The sequence below is a fragment of the Hippopotamus amphibius genome, chromosome 10 (assembly GCF_030028045.1).
Source record: "Hippopotamus amphibius kiboko isolate mHipAmp2 chromosome 10, mHipAmp2.hap2, whole genome shotgun sequence".
Lineage (NCBI taxonomy): Eukaryota > Metazoa > Chordata > Mammalia > Artiodactyla > Hippopotamidae > Hippopotamus > Hippopotamus amphibius.
The window spans coordinates 70,101,775-70,123,326 of NC_080195.1; the positions used below are offsets into that span (position 1 = coordinate 70,101,775).

At 40.5% G+C, this 21,552-nt stretch overlaps 2 protein-coding genes and 1 long non-coding RNA gene across 8 annotated transcripts in view; 1 reads left to right on the forward strand and 2 right to left on the reverse strand.

Moving 5' to 3' along the window:
- Nucleotides 1–21,552, reverse strand: part of CMSS1 (cms1 ribosomal small subunit homolog) — a 352,758-nt gene that overhangs the window by 192,337 nt on the left and 138,869 nt on the right. The gene's annotated exons all lie outside the window — the stretch shown is intronic.
- The window catches only part of FILIP1L (filamin A interacting protein 1 like), a 289,653-nt gene that overhangs the window by 129,780 nt on the left and 138,321 nt on the right, over nt 1–21,552 (forward strand). The window contains exon 1 of one of the 4 annotated variants that reach the window (XM_057696272.1): nt 19,405–19,422. The exons of the other annotated variants lie outside the window; for them this stretch is intronic. The gene's annotated coding sequence lies outside the window, so the exon portion shown is untranslated. Of the gene's footprint in view, nt 1–19,404; nt 19,423–21,552 lie in introns of those variants that run through there. 4 annotated transcript variants of the gene reach the window in all.
- On the reverse strand, nt 796–2,372 carry LOC130829770 (uncharacterized). Its single transcript, XR_009047656.1, has 3 exons — nt 1,853–2,372; nt 1,578–1,705; nt 796–1,253 (listed from the first exon to the last, which is right to left on the reverse strand). It is a non-coding gene; the product is annotated as an uncharacterized LOC130829770 (long non-coding RNA).

The window sequence follows — 21,552 nt, forward strand, 5'->3', positions numbered from 1 at the left end:
AACTATGCAGGATCTCTTCAAAGCTATTTAACAACTATACATTATCAGTCAAGGAGAGCTAACCTTTGAGCACATCTGCTCGCTACCTCCACCCTAGACTACAAAACCAGGCCTAGGAAAAGAGGTACTGAACATCAGACACAATACCTGCATCTCAAATCTCTGTCTTCCTCACTGCTACCAAAACTGGGAAAGATGTGTACTCAAAAAGAGGTTTAAGTATAAGTCCATTTATCTCTCATCAAATGTGTAGTGTGTTCATTATCTCCCTTACCATGGTGGGGTTTTGCTTTTCAGTCTATCAGTTACCTATAGGATGCGAGTATGAATTCTATAAGGCCTGAGGGGAGATGTTGATAAGTTCCATATAATAAAGCAGATATTAGATGTCAATACATTTATTTATTTATTTAAAAAAGTTTTTTTTAATTTCTTTTTAAAAAATTAATTAATTGGCTGCGTTGGGTCTTCGTTGCTGCGCACCAGCTTTCTCTAGTTGCAGCAAGCGGGGGCTACTCTTCGTTGTGGTGCTGGGGCTTCTCATTGCAGTGGCTTCTCTTGCAGAGCATGGGTTCTAGGCACGCGGGCTTCAGTAGTTGTGGTACGTGAGCTCAATAGTTGTGGCTCATGGGCTCTAGAGCACAGGCTCAGTAACTGTGGAGCACAGGCTTAGTTGCTCTGCGGCATGTGGGATCTTCCCGGCCCAGGGCTCGAATCCGTGTCCCCTGCATTGGCAGGCAGATTCTTAACCACTGCACCACCAGGGAAACCCTCAATACAATTTAAAATGTCAAAATAAGCAAGATAAAAGAGAAGAATTTACATATGTATTTGTATATTTTAGATTTGTTTTTATGAATATATTATGGTTTAATATTTATAAGGAGAGTGAATTAATAAGCATATTGAAATGGGATTTGCAGAATTAAGGCATTAAAACAGACCGTTTTTGAAATGCACACATAAAAATGAGTGTCTACCCACTGTCCTCTTATGAAAAAGGAATTCTCAAACCAGTATTTAAAATTTATTACCACACCCACTAACTCCTATAGAGACCACAGGAAGAGAGAGAGAAGTTTTCTTTCCTTTATGCTGTGTCTACATAATGCTCCTAAATTCTCATGAATTTCATTGCGTTCTAACACAGATCTTGAAATCCAAACGTCAGCTTTATCATTCAGGTAGACTTGTTTTGCCCTTCAACCTTCTCAGTAATTGTCATTCCATCCTTTACTCTTATAGTTCTGCACCTAATTTTGTGAATAGAGAAAAGGGAAGCATTTAGTGGTTTCTACCCCAAATTCTTTGGCCTGTTTCTGGCTCTCAGCTTTTATTGCCAAAGGCGTGAAGATCAAAAAGATGCTCTTTGCTGAAGTGTTTACTGCCTTGTAACATACCCTCTCACAACAAAGGAGTTCTTTATTTACATGAAACATGAAAGAATAAGTTCCAAAGTAAAAGGCCTGCATCAGACAGATGCAAGTGATAGAATTTTCTTGCCCCACATGCAAGAAAATTCACATCATTAACATTAACATAAAGAAAATCTAAATGTTCTCCAGAGCAAAAATTACCTCTTGGGGAGGGGGTGCAGCTATGGTTTTCTTATGGATTTCCTTGGCTTCACCCATGCCTTCAATCTTCCCCAACAGGGTGGTGACATGGGCTCATTTCACAAGCACAGAAACATCTCGCGACAGCCCTGGAAACATGAACCATTATTTACACTGGAAAGAATGACTGGGAGCAGCTGTGCCCAGCAGCAGACAGCTCTAGAGGCAGAAAATGGGGCTGTGTCGCCAATCTGTTATTATTGTAATAGCTAATGGAGAGGAATAAAATGGATTACCAGTGCTAAATCAAACTGGGAGGTTTCTGATGCTGTAGCAGGACATTGGCTTCTCACAGTTTATGATATCATCAGGCTTCTTGATGAATTTACAGTCTGGTAATCCTGCCATGGCATTAGTTTTCCACATGCAAATCCCTGGAATATAAGTCAACTCAGCAAATGAACAGGACTAGGGAACTCCATTGGGTCAAGTTTATTTCAACCTCGGGGAAAGCTAAGACTGGTTGTCTTCCTATTTCTTACCACATTTATGAAGCCCATTAAAAGACTTGTTTGAATGACATATTTTTCCATGCTTTGCATATTCATCAATACTTATTATGTCTCTGCTATATTATTCTCTTCCTGACAGAACCGGATCCCTTCTCATTAATAACATTCACATTGATTCACTTACTGCTTAGCTGAACTGTATTATTTATATTTTACCATTTTACCCATTTGTCCACTATATTCCTTGTTGGTGTGCTAGTTATATGCCTAATCCTCAGTTTCCATCTAGTCTACATACACCTAGGCCAGGAACTAGGTCTATATAATTAAATTTGTACAAGACCCACGGAAAGAGTATACAAGTGGCTTTCTAGGATGACTTAAATTCAGTGACCCCAATGTGATCATTCATTCATTCATGCTAGCGTAAAAAAGGGAACAAAAAGTGTTGCTCATCATCCAGATATATGAAGGGTTGAATCTCAACCCATTGTGCCCTGAGGGGAATTCAGGTTGGAAAAAAAACAGACTGATACATTTCATGCTATGGATAAAAGGCCCTTAGATAGTTAAGATGCATATCTCAGGAGGAATTTCAATGACCCAAGATTCTTGCATCTTCCCACACTTAGAAAAATACTAAAATCATTAACTTCAGATAACTGTTCTTTGTGATTAGCAGTAAACTGTCTCCTCCTCTACCTCTTTGCAAGAGCTCCTCAGAGGTATTTGAGAGGCTGTTTCCCAGGCTGCAGTCCTCAGTAAGAACCTGAATAAAACTTAAACCGTCAACTTTCATGTTGTATGTTTTTCTTTCAGTTGACACTAGGAAGCCACTCTACCCCCTTTTATGGGAACGATGTTGCAGGGAGAGGGCTGCTCTCGGCAGCTGGAGCGTTACTGGATGCCGTAGACCCTGCCCCAGACCTTTCATGTTTCCACAGGGTGAGGCCCTGATGAAGGCCCCTAGCCCAAAGCTAGAGCCCACTCCGGTTCCTGTCCCCACACTCTGTGACTGACTTCGATCAAGGAGTGGTCACAGGATAGATACTGATGGGGAAGTGGCAATTTTGGAAGTCAGTCTCAGAGAGATCAGGGGATGCAAACATATTTCCATCTGCATTCCCTGTGAAACGTGGTTCCTGAATCCCAGGCCTGTATTTCTACCTGGATTCTAGAGACAGCTAGTACTCAACATATAGAAAAAGAGGATTCCTTCCAAATTGACTTCTTTTCTTGCATGGTGATCTTAGTTGTTGATTTCAGCAACCCACACTCTCTCAGACACCAAAATCTGCCAATTCTGGCTGTTAAATATCTTGTGAATACACCCCTCTTCAGTCACATGCCTAGGACCATTGCCAAGTCCTTTTCCTTCACATGGATAATTGCAGCAGCTTCCTAACTCATTTTCCTGCCTCTAGTCTTTCCCCCCTTTAACTGCATCCTTACATTTATCTACAGCTGATTCTTGAACAACATGGGGGGATAAGGGGAACCGACCCTCCCCAAAGTTGAAAATTTATATTTAACTTATAGTTGACCCTCCATATTTGCATTTCCTCCATACCCACATTTCTACGACACTGGATTCAATCATGTGCAGACTGTACTATTTATTACTGGAAAAAAATCCTTGAATAAGTGGACTCGTGCAGCTCAAACTGTGTTGTTCAAGGGTCACCTGTATAATTTGTTCCTGACATTTTGCTGCTTAAAATCTTTCTTATGGTTGGCTACAACATGGAGGATAATGTTAAAGGTCTTCAAAATGGTAACAGGTCCTTTAAGACCCACCCCAGCTTCTGGCTTAACCTCTATCACTCTCTCTTACAAACTCTACCTCTTCCACTGTCCTGACAATGTCCCATATAAGAATGTCTTGTCATTTCCTGAATGAACTCTGTTCACTGCTCTTTCTCAAACTCCTGTGACCCTGTATGTAAAATGTCTAGAATTCCCTACCTTGCTTGTCTACTAGTAAACTCCTGCAAGGAAACCAGGGACATATTAGGTTTCAGTTAGGCAAGGGGATAAGAGAAAGTAAAGTATTCTGCCATTAAGAAGTTTGAGAGTGAAGAACACAATAGAAAGGGTGGGGAAGCACAAAGCATGTGGGTATCAGACTTTGTGAATGACTAGAGAACCATGTTCATTTCCTTTGCGGCATTTATCTCAGTTCATTATACACTTGGAAGGAGTTCAGTCTCATACATCTCACACTCTGTTAAGGCTTAAAGGGCAGTGGGGGAAGTGTGGGCATTCCCTACTCAGAAATAGACTGCAAGCTCTGGAGCCAGACTACCAAGGTCAGAAACTGGACTCCACTACTTATCAGATGACCTTGGGCAAGTTACTTAAGTTCTGCTAAATGTGTTTAGCTGCTAAATGGTAATCTACTTCAGAAGGTGCCTGTGAGAATGAATGAGGTAATATATATACAGTATGAGGTTGAACAGTATGATATTACCATTTTTATAGGTCAAAATGCTCAAATAAAAGCAAGTGCATATGGTTCAATCAAACATTTAAAACAATGCCTAATGAACTGTACACACCCCAAAAGTGTTATTATTTCTCCTCACAGATGATTCTAAACCATTTGTCGAGGTTTATATCATCCAATGGTCTTTTCTCATTGATGTCCTCTTATTAGTCTGGTTCCTTTAAAACAAGATTAGGCTACTTGGCTACAATCTTTAACACATCACTTGTCCTATCACCATCCTGGGTGACTTCAGTATCCATCTTGTCAACTTATCCAACTCCTCACCTTCTTCACCTCCAGGGTCACCCACATCAAGGTCATACCCTGGAATAAATCAAGTGGTGCTGCTTCCCATCCCATATCCAAAGATGATGACAATCTCCAGTCCTTCCAGTCCTCTCCTGCCTGTGCTTTAACTACTCTTCTTCAGTCTCAGGAGAAGCATAGTTTCTTGACCCTCTCCCGGACTCAATGCTTTACCCAGCAGGCACAGCATGGCCCATCACCTTAACCACTCTCTCACCAACAGCTTCGACCACATTGGACCTCTGTCCTTTTGCTTCAATTGTTTAACAAAACCTCAATACAGGATCAATTCAAAAATATACTTTCTATATTTCATGACACAGTTGTTAAACACAGTTGAAGAAAATCAGCTTTCAGACTGATGCCACTATAAATTTACAGCCCTCAATCTCTGCTCAACCTCTCACTCATCCTTGCTTAGCTTGCTTTTACTTTAACTCAGCAACATTTCAAAACTGTCATTATGCTCAAGACTCCAACGAAAGCCACATCTCTCTCAGCAGATGACATCATCTTCTACTTCAATGAGACAATTACATACATTATCTCAGCATTCTCCCCTTCCTAGATATCTCTGGACCCATTCTTACACTCTTTCTTCCTGTTCAGAAGATGACGTATCCCTACTCTGGTTCAAGGCTCTGCTCTCCACATATGGCCCCAATCTTCTTTAATCTCTCTGAGGATCTTGTTCTATCAATTATCCCCACCCCCTTTCCCTAAATATTCAACCTCTCACTGCCTATTTGCTTTTTCCCCTAAGCCCAGAAGTCTACTTAAATCTTTCATCATATTAAAGTTAATTTTTTCCCCTTCTTGAACCTGGGATGCCGCCTAGGAACCATCACCTTCCTTCTCTTCTAATCCAAATGATTTGAAAGAGAGGTCTGTGCTCAGTATCTCAACTTTCTGACCCTTCCCATTTACCTCACAACAAACCACAATCTGACTTCTGCCCTGGCCATTGCACTGAAAACTTCTTTCATGAGCCTACTAACGAACTCCTTAATGCCATCCCAATGGACAAGGGTCAAATCTCTGTTTTTTCTGCTTTTCCTTTCCAGTCTCCCTCATGGGTTCCTCTTCTTTTGTTTGCCCTTGAATGTTTGTATTTCTCAAGGCTTCTCCATTGGTACTTTACTCTGCTCATTTTACATACTCTACTTAAACAATTTCATTAGCTCTTGATTTTAAATATCAATGATAAGGGGTGACTTCCAAATCTGTATTTCTAGTTCAGATTCTCTTCCAATGTCTGCCACATTTATTTACTTGGATAGTCCACAGGGACTTAAACCTAACATTCATTCAGTTTTTCGAAAAATATTTACTGATGACCCACACTTCATACTATTACTCAGTAGTAAATAAGACAGCAAGATAGACCCTTTATCTTAAGCCTTGTTTCTCTTTATCACCTCCAATTAACCTTTAGGCCATAATAATACCAAATTTTCTGTAGTCTGCCATTTTCTGTTGAAAGAAGACTAAACACTGGGGGCCTTTGGACATGCCAATCTTCCAGCCTGGAAGTCCCTTTCCATGTTCTTTTCAATTTTTAAGACTTTAAGGGAAGTCTTTCCCTCCAAGAAGGCTCCAAGAAGCCTTCTCTAAATTCCCAACCTGGGCTAAGTGCCTTTGATCACTGCACTGGTCAGGATGTGATAATACTATGTATTTGCACCTATCTTCCCCACTGGATCTCCAGCGCAGGAATTATGTCTCTCCAATGAACATGCTTGGTACCTAAGTGATAAATGTTTGGGATTATTCAGCTAAATGTAATCTTTCCCCTCTTGAAACACCTGAAATACTATGATGCTTTTCTAACTCTCTCCAGTATGGCTGCATATCTCTACTTATAAATCTCACTCCCCTCTCCTTGTTAATGCCCATATAACTTTCTTGAGCATGCTGTGCCTCTTTCATTCTCTGCACTTCTCAAAATCATGAAATGGGCACTCAGGAAACAATGGTTGAATTGAGCTGAAATGAACAGAGAAAATACTCCCATATTATCATCTTCTACCTCTGGAACCCTTTAGCAGCACTATGTAGTTCCAGGCTAAGATTTCCCAGGTGTCTTTCTGCCACCACCAAGGTCTAAGAGTGTTATCAAACATGTTTTGACTGCTCTTCAAGCTCTGGATAAGTTCCAAGAGACCACTCTGATTATACATAGGGAATCTCCCATCCACGTATACAGACTCACCGTATTTTCTCAATTCACGAAAGAAGAAAGATGGAACTCTTAGTGGAATAAAAATTCATTTGACCACTGGATCACTATGTACCATACGTCCTCCTGCAATGCGTTAAATTCAGACTCATGACTTAAGTTCATTTCTAAAAAATGAATACTTATATTTATTTCTCACAAGAAGCTTCATTCTCAATACGTATAACATGCTTTGAGCTCTCTGTGAAACGAATGATGTAAACGCAAGACATTATTACTAACATTCTAGATAACCTCATGAGGTAAGTATTAATGTCAGAGGGAATATTATTTTACAGGGGAGAACTCAGCTGACTTGCTCAGAGTCAAAGCAGTGGTAAGAGCCAAGAACATACTCCAAGAGTTCTGTGCCAGACCTGTTCCAAGCTTTTCAATAAGTGTTTCTTATGGTGTGAAGAGAGTCTAAGAACTTTATCCTTTCGTTTTTGGACTGTTTTTGCCCCATCTCTCTTTCCCTCTTATCAATTTTTCCTCCTCAAAAGGGAACCAAAAGAGAATGCAATGGTCACCTAGCAGCCATCCAATCCCCCACCTGTGCAGCATCTGGTGTAGGACAGAGTGTCTGTCAGGCATACTCCATCTAACTTCTTATCCATGGCTCCCAATCAAGGCAGCTCAGAGTTCTGCCAGCTTGAGTTAGTTCAGTTCTAGTAAATCACTCTATTGTCCAAGTATAGTATGCTCCACTGAATTCATTCTTCAGTTACCTCTCATACAGGTGGTCTGTATAACTTAACAGAGATCCCACTCTCTAATCAGTTTTTCAAATCTGACACACTACGTTTATTAGGACAATTCTGACTAAGTCTCCAAACTATTTTGATGGGCCCTGCACAATAGCAATCATTTATGGAGAAGCAGAAATCTGGTAGACTGAATTATATCTAGTTCCATGCTCTAAAACCTTATATAGCTAAAAAAAAAAGTCACTGTTATCTGGAAGGATGCATGCCTTAGGTTGAGAACGAGAGGGGAAAGAATAAGAAAGTGAAAAAAATAAAGAAGATGAGGGGAACAAGAATTTTCTTGGTAATAAACAGAAACAAAAACAACAAAAACTGATAACTTGTTTCCTATATTTAAGGAGAGGTGCAGAAAAGTGCTATAGGTGATCAATGATATGTTTAGATTCTGGGAGAAGGGCATACACATCATTCATTTATTTATAAATTATTAAGGACTGATTATAATCTATGTACTGGGGATACAAAGATAAATAGAAATGTAAACTATCACAATTCACTGAGATAACAGCTTTAATTGCCATCAGGCATATGTACACTCAATGGAAACAGAGAGGAAGAAACTTGAAAAGTCATTATGCCTTCATTTTGTCTTTTTAAACCTCAGTTCAGGTAGGCAGCATAGTCTAAGATTAAGATATGTAACCTTGAAGTGACAAACTTGGTTTCACTGGGATAAATACCACATTCCTCCTTCCCACTGGTTGGCACATAATCATAACATCCACTGGTGTGCTGGCAAATGGTTAACAACTGGCTCTCTGAGGAAAAAAATCCTGATCTGTTGCATCTGCTGATTTCCATGGTGCAAATATTCCCATGATGGCTGATTTCAAGCTACCAACATGACATCACTGAATACAGATCTGGGAAGAGAACAGGCATAAATAACCTTGAGAGCACAATGTAGTAAAATAGGAAACAATGAGTTTTGAGCGCTTATTATCCCTGTTTTCAAGAACTTGTCTATTTACTTGCAATCAAAATAATTTAACTTTTAATAATGACTGCGTTTAACAAACAGCTCACATAATTCTTAAAAATTTAATTGTCGTGAGCCGGTAAGGACCAGCTGCAACATGCCACTGGACTCACACCCTTGCCATGCCAGGGGGCAGGGGTCGTGATCCAGATCCATGTTTATTAAAAAGGTGTGCCTCATTTCGCTTCCTCCTGTCCTCTTCCCATCCTACCCCAGACCAAGACAAGAAGCAACTATCCCAGGTTCACTGTGCCCCTCTCTTTGCCCTCTTCTCTGCTTCCAATGACCTTCAATAACTTACACCACTCTCCACCAGGAAAAGATACCTCGCATTCCAGTGCTGAAATCTAACAGACTCGGTTTGGTGATCACTATTAACTTTATACACATTCGGCAAATGGGGCTATTATTATTACTGCTACTCAATGCCCTTCCTTCTATATTTACAGTTTGATTCGAGACGCTGCCATATTTAAGTGGCATTTTCAAGCTTTAAAGTATTCTTAGTATCAGCAAATTTTCAGTCAAGGTGGGATGGAAGGTGCAGAAGGAAAGGGCCACTGGCGAGGGGGCCTACTTCACTTCAAGAGATCTGTCCAGAGTTGACCACTTCAACTCCCAGCCCCTTTCAAGCTCCTAAGCCCAGCCTCTGCAGCCTGCTTAGATGCCCTCTCAATCTACTTGTGAGCTAAAAAACAATTTCTCTGTGGACTTATTTACTAATAAATTGTGAAAATTTTATGCAGCTGTTTTAAGAGATATTGTGAAGAGATGTCTCTATAAATTTCTATAAATAAGCCACTTCTCTGTTAAAACACAAAGGTATCCAGAAAAGTACCCAAGAGACACTCAGAGCTGCAAATTGATTATTTACCTCAATTCTAAAGGTCTGGAAAATCAGTCATGACCTTCAAAGAACATGGTGCTACATCCACAGAACACACACGATGCTGGAAGGAGCACATGCCACACACCTGACTGAGCAATACAGATAAATGCAATAGCCTGCACTGATAAAAAAGTATTCCAACCTTCCTTCCTTGATAAAAAAAATTATAAAGAACACAAGAAAGAAGGTCATGAACTGCTTAGCCTCGAGAGAAAAATAACTGACTAATGTATTTGCTGTTTCACAATTTAAGGTTATATCCTGTATCTCATGGTGGGGACTAAGTGATATATTTGGCTACTAGGATTTAAATTTCTTCAGAAAACATATTCTCTGGGACCAATGTAATCTTTTGAGGTATATAACAGAGAAACTGGGTCCCACAGAGCTAATGTTAACTTAGGGATGTGGTTTCCAACTGTTGCTGGAAACTCAGTGGATGAGAAGTGTATGAAGACATGATCCCCTGGGCAGCCTGGTGGTGCCTGGGCCAGTGAGGGTACTCCTTGCTTCAGTTGCTCTCCAAAAGCCTCTGTAGTTTATACCTTAATGTCCTGAATAAACATCACCATTTCTCTGTGAGCCATATGCGGAAATACAGGCTGGGAAGCACTAGCTTAGGGAAACTCAACTTCCTATGGTTGCCAACACAAACAAAGGTCACTGCAAGAACTTGACACAATGAGCTGTGTCAGTGTGACAGGGTGCAAAGAGCACAGGTGAGAATAAAACTTGGGTTGTGGCTCAGGCTTCCTCACTACCTAGCTCTGAACCCTTGGCAGATCACTTTACCTGTCAGGACCTCGACTGCTTCAGCTGTAACGTAAGCTGATGGGCCTAGATCCCTATGACTATGAGCACTGTAAGCCTCATACTGGGCTAGGTGCTGCAGTGGAAACTTAGGGGAGACACAGACACTGCTGCCCCTAATCTCAAGAAAACTGTAATCCAGCTAGAGATAAGATTTATTAATAAAGATAAACAGTAATCAGTAAATACAAAATCTAACTCAATTGTAATGAGTTTGGAGGCCTAAGAATTATTATTGCTTGTAATACCTCAATGGCACTTCCTACTGGGCATATAAATCTATAGAGTAAATTTGCATCACAGACTACTCTATGACCTCTGATTTTATTTAGTCACGCAGCAGAATAATCATCATGTTCAAATATTCAAGTCATGAGCTCCAAGATTATAAAGTCATGCGAACTTAAAAGATCAGCTTCATTTTGGCTGTACCTAGGAGCTCTGCCCTGGCCTATTCAACATTTTCATTATGACAAACTTTAAGTTATTAACAAATTGATATATGTTCAGATAACACTGACCAAGGCAAGTATGAGGGCTGAGTCCTCTTCTGAAAAAAAAAATTTAAACATCCTGCTCATTCAACATTCTTTACTATTTTTCCAGTCCTTTCATGCAGTTGCTCCTACCTCACTTCTTCTATCTATCTATCCATCCATCCATCCATCCATCCATCCATCCATCCATCCATCCACCCATCCATCGCTGTGTTGGGTCTTCACTGCTGCACGCGGGCTTTCTCTAGTTGTGGCGAACGGGGCTACTCTTCATTGCAGTGTGCGGGCTTCCCATTGCAGTGGCTTCTCTTGTGGAGGAGCATGGGCTCTAGGCATGTGGACTTCAGTAGTTGTAGCATGTGGGCTCAGTAGTTGTGGCTTGCAGCTCTAAAGCACAGGCTCAGTAGTTGTGGCGCACACGCTTAGTTGCTCCACAGTATGTGGGATCTTCCCGGACCAGGGATGGAACCTGTGTCCCCTGCACTGGCAGGCAGATTCTTAACCACTGAACCACCAGGAAAGTCCCCCCACCTCAATTCTTTTTGGACCCACAGAGACCCTAATCCCTTTACTCCTCCACTAGATCCTTACGCATCAGCCTGCTTCTACTTTCACTTCTTTTCCTATCTAACATCGGCTCGATGGATCATCTCTTCAACCTCTCTGTTAGTTACCTTCATCCCTTCTGTCCCCAAGAAGTACTTGTCTGCACATACTCAACACAAGATCAATTAATTTAACAAAAAAATCACACATATTTGAAAACTGGGGCAACTGTACATTCATAGTTGCCAGCACTGCCTGGCCTGGCAATTCTGTTTCCTTAGAATTAAGGGTATTTCAAAACTTCTCTGGTTTACTGTTACCCTAATTATCCTACTCTCCCTTGGCAGCCCAAACCCTCTTTAAAAGTGGCAGGAGGCAGGGAGATCAACTGAGGTTGCAGGCAGCCATATCTGCTAGTAAAACACAGGCCAACCCCTGAAAGCCATGAGGAGAGAGGTCTCCTCCATATAATCATGCCTGTGGGTAAGGTATGAAATGTGGAACTATGAATATTTGCTTTATTTATTCTGGTTATGACCACACCAGTGAGTGTGTGGTTGTGACCATCAACAGTGGGCAGGAGCCATTTCTAAAGATGTTTTTAATTTTGCAGGCTCAGTGCACTTCCTCTATCTAGAACTTAAATCTTTCCCCAGATGCTCTTAGGGCCTGGAATCAAATTCTAGTTCTGCCATTTAGCTTTCTAACCTCTGGTAAGTTACTTAAACTCTCTGTATCTAGGGATAATACTTAACTCATAGAGTTAATGTGGGCATTAAATCTGTTAATGTTAAAAAGACCAAGCTCATAGTACTGTAGAAGTGTTTGCTATTATTATTGTTGCTGTCCTATGTTATAAAAGTCACCCAAATTTTCTCAGTCATAAGAATGTTAAAAATGTATTATCTCTTTCTTCCTCTTGTTCCTTTAAATATACTGTTGATAGAGAAATGGTCTTGCTACTGAGAGAGCCTCGTATCTGTCTAATCCTAATCACTGACTACATTCTTTCTCTAACAGCAAACCATAATATGCAAGGTATTTCCAAACCTATATGACCTCATACAGAACCTGTTCTGTTTCCCACAGCTATTGTGTAACCAAGAGAACAATAAATATTCTTCCTAATCAGGACTATCCATCATTCTCTTCTCTCCTGTAATGTCTGACCCATCCCCCCATCCTACCACCTGTCAGCCCTGCTTTCTGCTCCAGCACTTTTGCATCTTTATCCCCACTCACCACCTTCCCATTTAGAGCCTTACCTGGACAGAACCACCCTCACTTCCCTGAACTCCCCATGCACTCTCTCACCTTCAGCCTTTCCAGCAAGCTGGTTCCTCTACCTGGAACACCGTCCTCACTTCATTCATCCTGCTCCCTTGGGCAACTCACACTACCCCTCTGGACTTCAATTACATGCTGCTTCCCCAGAAACCTTTCCTTGACAACCTCAATCTCCAATCACCGAGGCTGGATTTGGTGCCCCTCCTATAGTCCTTATCACTCTATTATCAATTAGACCAGAAGTTCCCTAAGGGCAGGGATCACAGCCTACTTTATCCTCACTGCTTCCCTAGTTTCTAACTGTGTCTAAGATATACATAGTTTGTACTCTACAAATGGACAAATGAACTAACATAGCAGTTTCACAGACCTAGGGATATGTGACACCTAAAAAGGGGATAGGGCAAGATCACTGTCATTGTCTTCAAACATCTGCAAATATCATGGAAGGAGAAGAACATTTCTTTTATGTAGCTTCAGAAAGAGACATCCGGACCAACAGTGCAGGCTCTGGGGAGCCACATTTTAAAACAGTACAACAAAGAACTTTCTAAAATGTAGAGCATGAGATACTTTAGTCAGTATTTGGCTGCATATAGCTGGACAGGTTTATACAGGAGCTGGCAAAGTGAACTCGTCACAAAGTTGAGAATCTGACTCATAAAATTATACTTCGAGCACCTGGGGCATGCGTGTGTAGGATAAGAGTCATCCTGAATACATAAAAGAGAAGATCAAAGGTTATATATTAATGTCACAATAGGCCTGCCACACCATGGGGTACCATGCAAAGGAACAGTCAGAGAAGTTTAAATAAAACAAAGTAATACAACCCAAACCCAGCATTCCAGCACAGGGGACAAGACTGGCAAGGGGCAAAGCCAGGTCCCCTGGGGCATTCTTCACACTACCTCCCTCATTCTGGAGGAGGCAATTTAACTTTACAACTTTCAAGAAACTTCCCATTAGAAGTGGTTTCGACTTTAGATTTATTGCATTTTCCAAGATTACGTCATTTGGGCTGTGCATAATCCAGAGGCACTCAAGGGGCTACGCTGTAAACTATTACAATAAATATTAATGAATATTGTGCCTGATAAAACCTGCAATCTGCACACACGCACACATGCACCCACACAAAAAGGGACTTTTCACCTTACATGGTTACTTTAAAAAAGCGACTCTTTTTACGTTCCACTTTGTTGGTCTGCCAAACACACAGAGTACATCTACTTTAAAAACACCAATTAAAAATATTAACAACACAAAAATATATAAACAGTGGTTCCAAGCCAAGGGCACATAAATTGACATGGATTCAGACAGTAAGTAAACACAAAATGGGTAACAGAAACTACTACAACATCCAAAAGAAAGCAGGACCAATAGCCCTAAATGTAAACGTGATCCTCCCCACCTCCATCCCAGCAATCCAACTCTCCCACTGCAGAGGGCCAGGTAGTGATTAGGAGGCAGGCAAAATGACTGAAAGAGGAAGGGACAGAGGACGGGGCCCAAGAGTGATTGGGGCGAGACCTGCAGGAGATGGGGAGAAAGGGGGAGGCAATCTCATTTCACACTGTAACCTCAGACAGCCCCACAGGCTTTTTTATTCCTTACCAGAAATGCTGCATTCCAAGTGCTCAAAACCTCAAACACCAGGATGGCGTAATTGAGAAGCAGCTGTGGAAAGCGGGCTGGGCTGGGAGTTACAGTCTTTGGATTGATATTACTATCATTATCATCATCTAGTTTCTGTCACTTAACTTTTCTAAGCCTTAGTTTCCTCATCTTTAAAATGGGGATCCTAAAACCTACCTCAATACATCCTTGACAGGAATAACTAAAACCAGGTATGCAAAACTGATGAATCTAGCTAGAAAAACACAGAATCCCTCAATGATTCTGTTTGTCTGTTCAAAGAGAAAAGAACTACTTCCCTCTCTGGTACCTGGCAGGTTGAGCTACCACTATTTTTCCAAATCTGAATGCAGCCCAGATCATGGCGAAGATCATCAGTAAAATATTGAGAGGCGTGATGCTGTACACACTGAAGACAATGTATGAAGGAAGGAGGGAGCCAAGGAAAGATGAAAGGTGAAAGAAAGAACTAGGCATAATCCCAACACTTCTTTCTGCAAGAGGAACAGAAATGCACCCTCAAGGCCATTCCCCTGCACTTCCTGGGGGTAGTTTGAATCTTATTCCTACCACAATGAATGAGCTTGAGGTCTCAGCCAGACAACTGTGCTCATAATCTTACTGTTGGATAATTCTAAAAGAAATTATATTAATACAATTATTTCCTTTAATTGTTCTCTACACAATGACCCCATACCCTCTGGGAGCTAATTTGGTAGCTCACTAGAGACTTACTACTACTCTGTCTTTGGAGTCTGTTAGAAATAAAGTGTCTTTATCAAATCTAATTTTGCTTCTTCCATCTCTAAAGCCTCTTTATGGGCTGTAGCATTCTGATCTATGGATTACTAAATTCAATTTATCAGTCTGGAAAAGAAATTTTATATGTGGAAAATCAAGGCTCAGTAAAGTCCAGAGAATTGATACAACCCTTATAATGAATTAAAACTGCCCAAACATTTATACAATGTATTTTAAAAAATTATGATCACATCCTAATATGCTTTCTAATTCTATTAGATTTATACTATTTTTTAAAGCACTATTTCCCTTTTATTGAATTATAGTTGATTCACAATGTTGTGTTTGTTGCAGGCGTACAGCAAAGTGATATACACACACATACACACATACCTACTATCTATATATCTATATCTATTCTTTTTCAGAATATTTTCCATTGTAAGTTTTTACAAGATATTGAGTATAGTTCACTGTGAATAACATATTTCAGTAATTTATCTGATGGAAAAAAATAAAGGATCATATGTTTATTAAGGCATGATAATTTGCTATACTATTACTCATAAGATCTCAGTAATGCAGAGTTCATTATCCCTATCTTACAGATAAAAAGACTTGCTTGGGTACATCTGATGACTTCCCACTACCTTAAGCATAAAGTAATGACTCCTTAAGATGCTATGTGAGTCCCACCCAGTATGGCTCTCTCTCCAGTTCATTCTGACATCTTCCTCCATCCCTCCTCAGCCTCCTCTGCCTCCCTCCTCCATATCACAAGCCTTTCCATAACCTGTAGTCCCTGATCTACTCTCAGTAGGTCAGAGTGAGCCTCTATACCTCACTCTGCTCCCAGTTATTTTCTTCCCCAGGATAGACAATGAGATTCAAATGAAGCTTCACTTAAGTATTTAGTGAAATGCTACCTCAGTCTAATTGTAGATGCCCCATGACAACTTCCCTTAGAGACCCCTCCTACCCTTCTGTGGCACATCCATCGTGGCACAGTTCTTCTTGGTTCAAAAACATCTCCATTCTCTGTTAACTTCGGTGTTGGATGGAATCCTATGGAGGCGCTTCTCTGCGGGGACTTAGCAACACACGCTTTCATGTTTGGTGTGACAAGCCCTAGTTCTATACATTCATAACTCTGCCCAAGTCGGGGCAGTGAAAACACTCTGGGTAGCTGATTATTTCCTCCTTTTGTTATTATTTCCCAAGTTCAAATTAAACCTTCTTCATTCTACTTCAAATATCAAACTCATAGAGTATAAGGGTAAATGAGATCAAAGGGGCATATGACTCAGTTTTGTAAAAGGAAGAGGGAGAGTGACAGGCAGGCTGACTACTGTAGCTTCACTTTCAGGCCAAGGACTGAATAGGTTTGCAGAAGTTCATGGATGGCCCCAAAGTGGAGTGAGGGGGGATTCCAACTAGATGTATGAAAAAGTGATTAAAAGCACTGCTTTGTTCATTAAAAGACTTCTGATGTTACTACAACACAGAAACATGAGGATCTTGTATACATGTGTAAATACATAAATTTTGTGTTGGTATTTCAAAAAAATGTCATAACTATTTGTGAAAAACCAGAACATTCTGGCTCCAAGTCTTGGTTGGGTTGGCTTTTCTTCAACTAGATACTTTCTGTTAGTGCTTAGAATGTGTGGAAATTGGAACTTTTAAGAATCGACTGCTATGCATACAATGCATGTGATTCATTCACTACTTCTACTGCTTTCCATACTTTCTCACTGGCTTGGCCTTTTGCATGTACCAACATCTTACTGCCAAATGAGAACACCCTGATGAATATTTTTCAGTCCACTCCTCTGCTTTATACAATATCTTCTGTTGCATACCACCTAAAAAATAAACTTACAAATACAAACACGAGTATTTTTATTCTTACAGAGGAGAGTATGTTAAGGGGAGAGGGGTGAGTGGAAAATGACACCAAGATTTCTAGCCTGGATAGCTGGGGAAAAGATAGAATAATTAAATCTAGCTAGAAGCTTGGGCTGGAACATGAAGACTAAGAGGAGGTTCTTGGATCTGGAAATTAGGAAGCCACTGGTAAGGACAGAAGCTGCGTGACAAGTAGGGGGATGGGAAGTTAAGAGACTAACAGAATGAGGTAACACAATGTGAAGAAGAAGATAAACCAGCAGTTAGCTGTGGGAGCAGTGAAAGCAAAGATACTAGAAAAAAGGACAGCTGGACATGTTATGAAGTTACAGAAAGATTATCAGCAGTGAGAAAAAGTAATATGTACAACAAGGGAAAGGAGGTATCTGAGGGGGCAAGATTCCAGAGGTGAGGCCGATGATTCAAAGCTGAAATGAGGGAAATGACCTGGAAACCAAGAGGAATATTCTTTTAAGACAGAAAGATAAGAAAATGTGTAAAGAAGGGGAGAGGCTTTGGGGGCAGAGGAACAGGGCAAGAGAGGTGAGGGAGTCAGTAGAAAGGAGGCAGTGAGAAGAGTGAAAATTTTAGATTTATGGAATGAGAATGAGATAGGAATAAGGAATAAGACAGATTCCAGCAACAAGGAATGAATGGATCTATTATTAATAGTAAGGGCCCACCAAAGCTGGAAGCTTAAAAACATGCTCTTTAAGTCAGTCAGCCAGTCAGTCAGTCAGTGGGTCCACGAATATTTACTGAGCAACTCTGAAAGCCCAGGCACCACGTAGCCCTAGCCAAGAAGGACTCTAGGATCCAGCCAGGAAGTCAGGCAAGTAAACAAATCATAAGGCAATGTAGCAAGCTCTATGTTAGAAGTCCATGGGAGAAGGGGGAAGATGCATTTAATCCAGGGGTGTAGATTCCTGGAGGGGGAGTTGCAAATTATTAAAATAGTCCTATCTATAAACTGTGAGAATGGGCCATTGGGAACTCCATCTCATTACCCTGCTGGATATACTAATGAGGAAGGTATATAACCATACCCCATGTGAAATCAAGTAATTCCACACATTAGCACTGAAGGATCTTGACCATCAAGGGTTGAGGATGTAATTTTCATAATCACCAATAAGTTAGACAGGCAAGATCGATAGAGCTCCTCAGGATTATGATCAAAACAAAAACTTTCACACACCTTCCCAAGCAACAGAGTGTCTGGCTATGGCTGAATATCTTGTTAGAGTTCTCAAGCTTTGCTGGGAACTACTCTAGGGAACTGGCCTCCTGATTCAACTTGGGCTACTAAATTCCGGTTTAATAATTACTCGTATTCTATTATCCCCTGGAGTCAAGCACAAAACAAATATTTTCTTAAATGCCTTTGCTAAAAAAATCAATTATCTGGGTTTTGCTTCTATCTTAAAATGCTGTAGGTATCTTATCTTTCCATGAGAGATAAATACTCCAAAATCCTCACTGTTTATACTCCTTGTCATTTACAGCTCTGAAAACCAGTCTTGCACTCAGCTTTACTAATGGGCTCTGTTCCGTCTTCTGTGGGAGCATACCACATCTTTACTGTGGAGAGGACTTGAGGTCTGACTTAAGATTTCTTAAGAGAAAAAACAGCCCTCCATTGCTAGAATAGTACAGTTACAGAATTGGAAGGCACCTCAAAGCCGCTTGTGTAATTGCTTAGCTGATGAAGGATGAATTACCCAGCGTTTGATCTAACTTTTTGTTTTAAATAAGAGAAGACACCCTTTCGTTTACCATTAATATAATACAATCTTTGTAATGGTGAAATAGATAGTGGAATAGAAGCATTTTTCTACTCAAAGTGATTCTGCCTTTGCTGTGCTAAACTAATTATAGCTAACATTTACTGAGGGCATATTATGTGCCAGGCACTATGCTAAGCACTTTTCAAGAATTACCTCATTTTAGCCTTACAATAATCCTAAGAGATTGGTGCCATATTGTTCTTATTTTACGAGGAAATTAAGGCTTAGAGAAGCCGAGAGAGTTCCTGATTGTGCCCTTAACTGATGTGTGACTATCACCAGGTTACCTAACCTCACACATCTGTGAGTAAACTGGGAATGATTACGAAACCTACCTCACAGGGTGGATGGGAGGATTATGTGAGATATTGGCCCAAAGCACATCTACCATGAATCTATTTTTCCTTCTTGGAGGTACTGTGGGGGTATTAGAAAGAACCTGGGCTGTGGAATCAGAAGATCTGGGCTCAAAGACCAGCTCTGCTTCTAGGTAAGTTATGTGATATTGGGCATGAGCCTCAGTTTCCTCACCTATGAAATATGAAGACCAATACCTCATGAAGTTACTGAAGGATTCAGTGAGATGATCCCTCATAAAGAGCTTAACTAGCCTAAGGCTGCTACAAACTGAGATGCCATTTCCTTTTCCTCTTTAAGGGTCACATAGTAACTCTCTTAAGCTTACAACAAAACTAAGGAATGCAGCTTCTAAGAAGACTGCAGGGGAAGTTTAAGAGACCTACTATGTGAGAAAGGACGCATTGGTTAACCAAAGAGCAGGTCAGTGTGGAAGGTGTGCCTTGTTGCCTTCTGATTCCGGCATGGGCAAATTATTTGGGCATCAAGGAGGAGACAGGAGTCCCCATAAAAGGGTATAACTGAACAAGCTGTCTAATTGTCCACGTGGACTGCTTTGCTTGAGGCAGTTCTCTCTCTACATCAATGGAATTCCTAGGAAGGCTCTCACTGTGATTTCATATCTATGAAAAGTACATTCCAGTAGACATTTCTACTGGAATGAGTAAGAAGTGTTTCAAAGATATTTATAGCATCTTCCTATGAGCAGGACAATTGAGACAGTCCTTACAAAAACATGAATAAAGTCACCTTAAAAAGACTGGTTGGATTTGATATATTCTTTTGAAATGTAGAAATTTTGGACCCTACTCAAAGGTAATATGGTCCACTGTGTCATGAAATAGACACAGATCAACTGCCACCTTTCTGGGACACAATTTTCATACAACTCCAATCTAGAAAAAAGGAGGTAAAGACATCTGTACTTCGAGTGACTCTCAAAACCTCTACACCCAAAACACTACTTCACACCTTAGAACCTTGTTGGTTACCTGATTTCTCAGTCCATGACAGATCTAAAAGCAAAAACCAGATATAGGGTGGAAGGTAGAAGAGGTAAGAGGAGCAAATAAATGACTGACTACAATATGATATAGAGGAGGCAGAAAACAAACAAAAAATATTATTTAATACTTCAAAGCTGTTCGTATAACTAACACTGAACTTCAAGTGGGGTGTTTTTTTTTTTCAAGTGAAAAAAATCACATCTACAGGAGACCATGGTCTATGCAGTATCATGGCTCTCACAGCCTCTGGTGGTGCCTGTGCCACATCTATATCTTCTATTTAACAGCTTCAAAGTTGGCCCTAGATCTTAGGCACAGTTATACATATCTCACAGGAATAAATAATTCCTATTCACATATATAACTCTGTGAATAAATTTCATCTAAGGGGGTGGAGAATCATTCTTTCAGACTGACTTATTCATAGGTTCCCTCATGATTGCCTCATAATATCATCTAAGGCAGGGGTCAGCAAAATAAATATTTGGTAAATAAAGTTTCATTGAAACACAGCCATGGTCACTCATTTGTACACTGTATTATGGCTGCTTTCTGGCAAGACAGAACTGAGTAGCTGTGGCAAAAACTATATGGTCTGCAAAGCCTAAAATATTTACTACTTGGTACTTTACAGAAAAAGTTTGCTGGCTGCCAGTGTTAAGGGCACCTGTTGGACCAATTAGTGACTGAATGTCATTAAGAAAGAGATGTTATACAGTCAAACTCAATATGGTGGGGTGTATGTGTGGTGGGGGAAGTGGTCAGGAAGAAACAGTGCCATATAAGTAATGGCTTCATTGCTTTTTCCCATATTTCTCCATTTTTATATCCAACAGCTTTGTAAACATATGAACTCTGCTAGGTTAAGTCTGTGTGAATTTTGCCAGAAAGACTGGACTAAAAATCTGGTCATTTGATGATGAAACAAACTCATTCATTCAACACACTGAGTACACACTATGTGCAAAGTACCAGGAACATAATGGTGAGTAAACAGACTATGTCAGTACTCATGGAACTCACAGTCCAGTGGGGGAGGCCAAAATTCTCTAGATAATATGGATGTATATAAAATCGCTACTGTAATTGGTGTAAGAAAGAGGTTATGGTAATAGGGTCATGACCTAGTCAAAAAGGTCAGGGAGGGCCTCCTCAGGAAGTGCTACTAGAGCTGAGGGTTGAGGGCTGAGTGGGAGGAGTTAACTGGGTGAAGAACAGAGCGAAGGTGTCCAAGCAGACAGCACAATGCAGGCCTG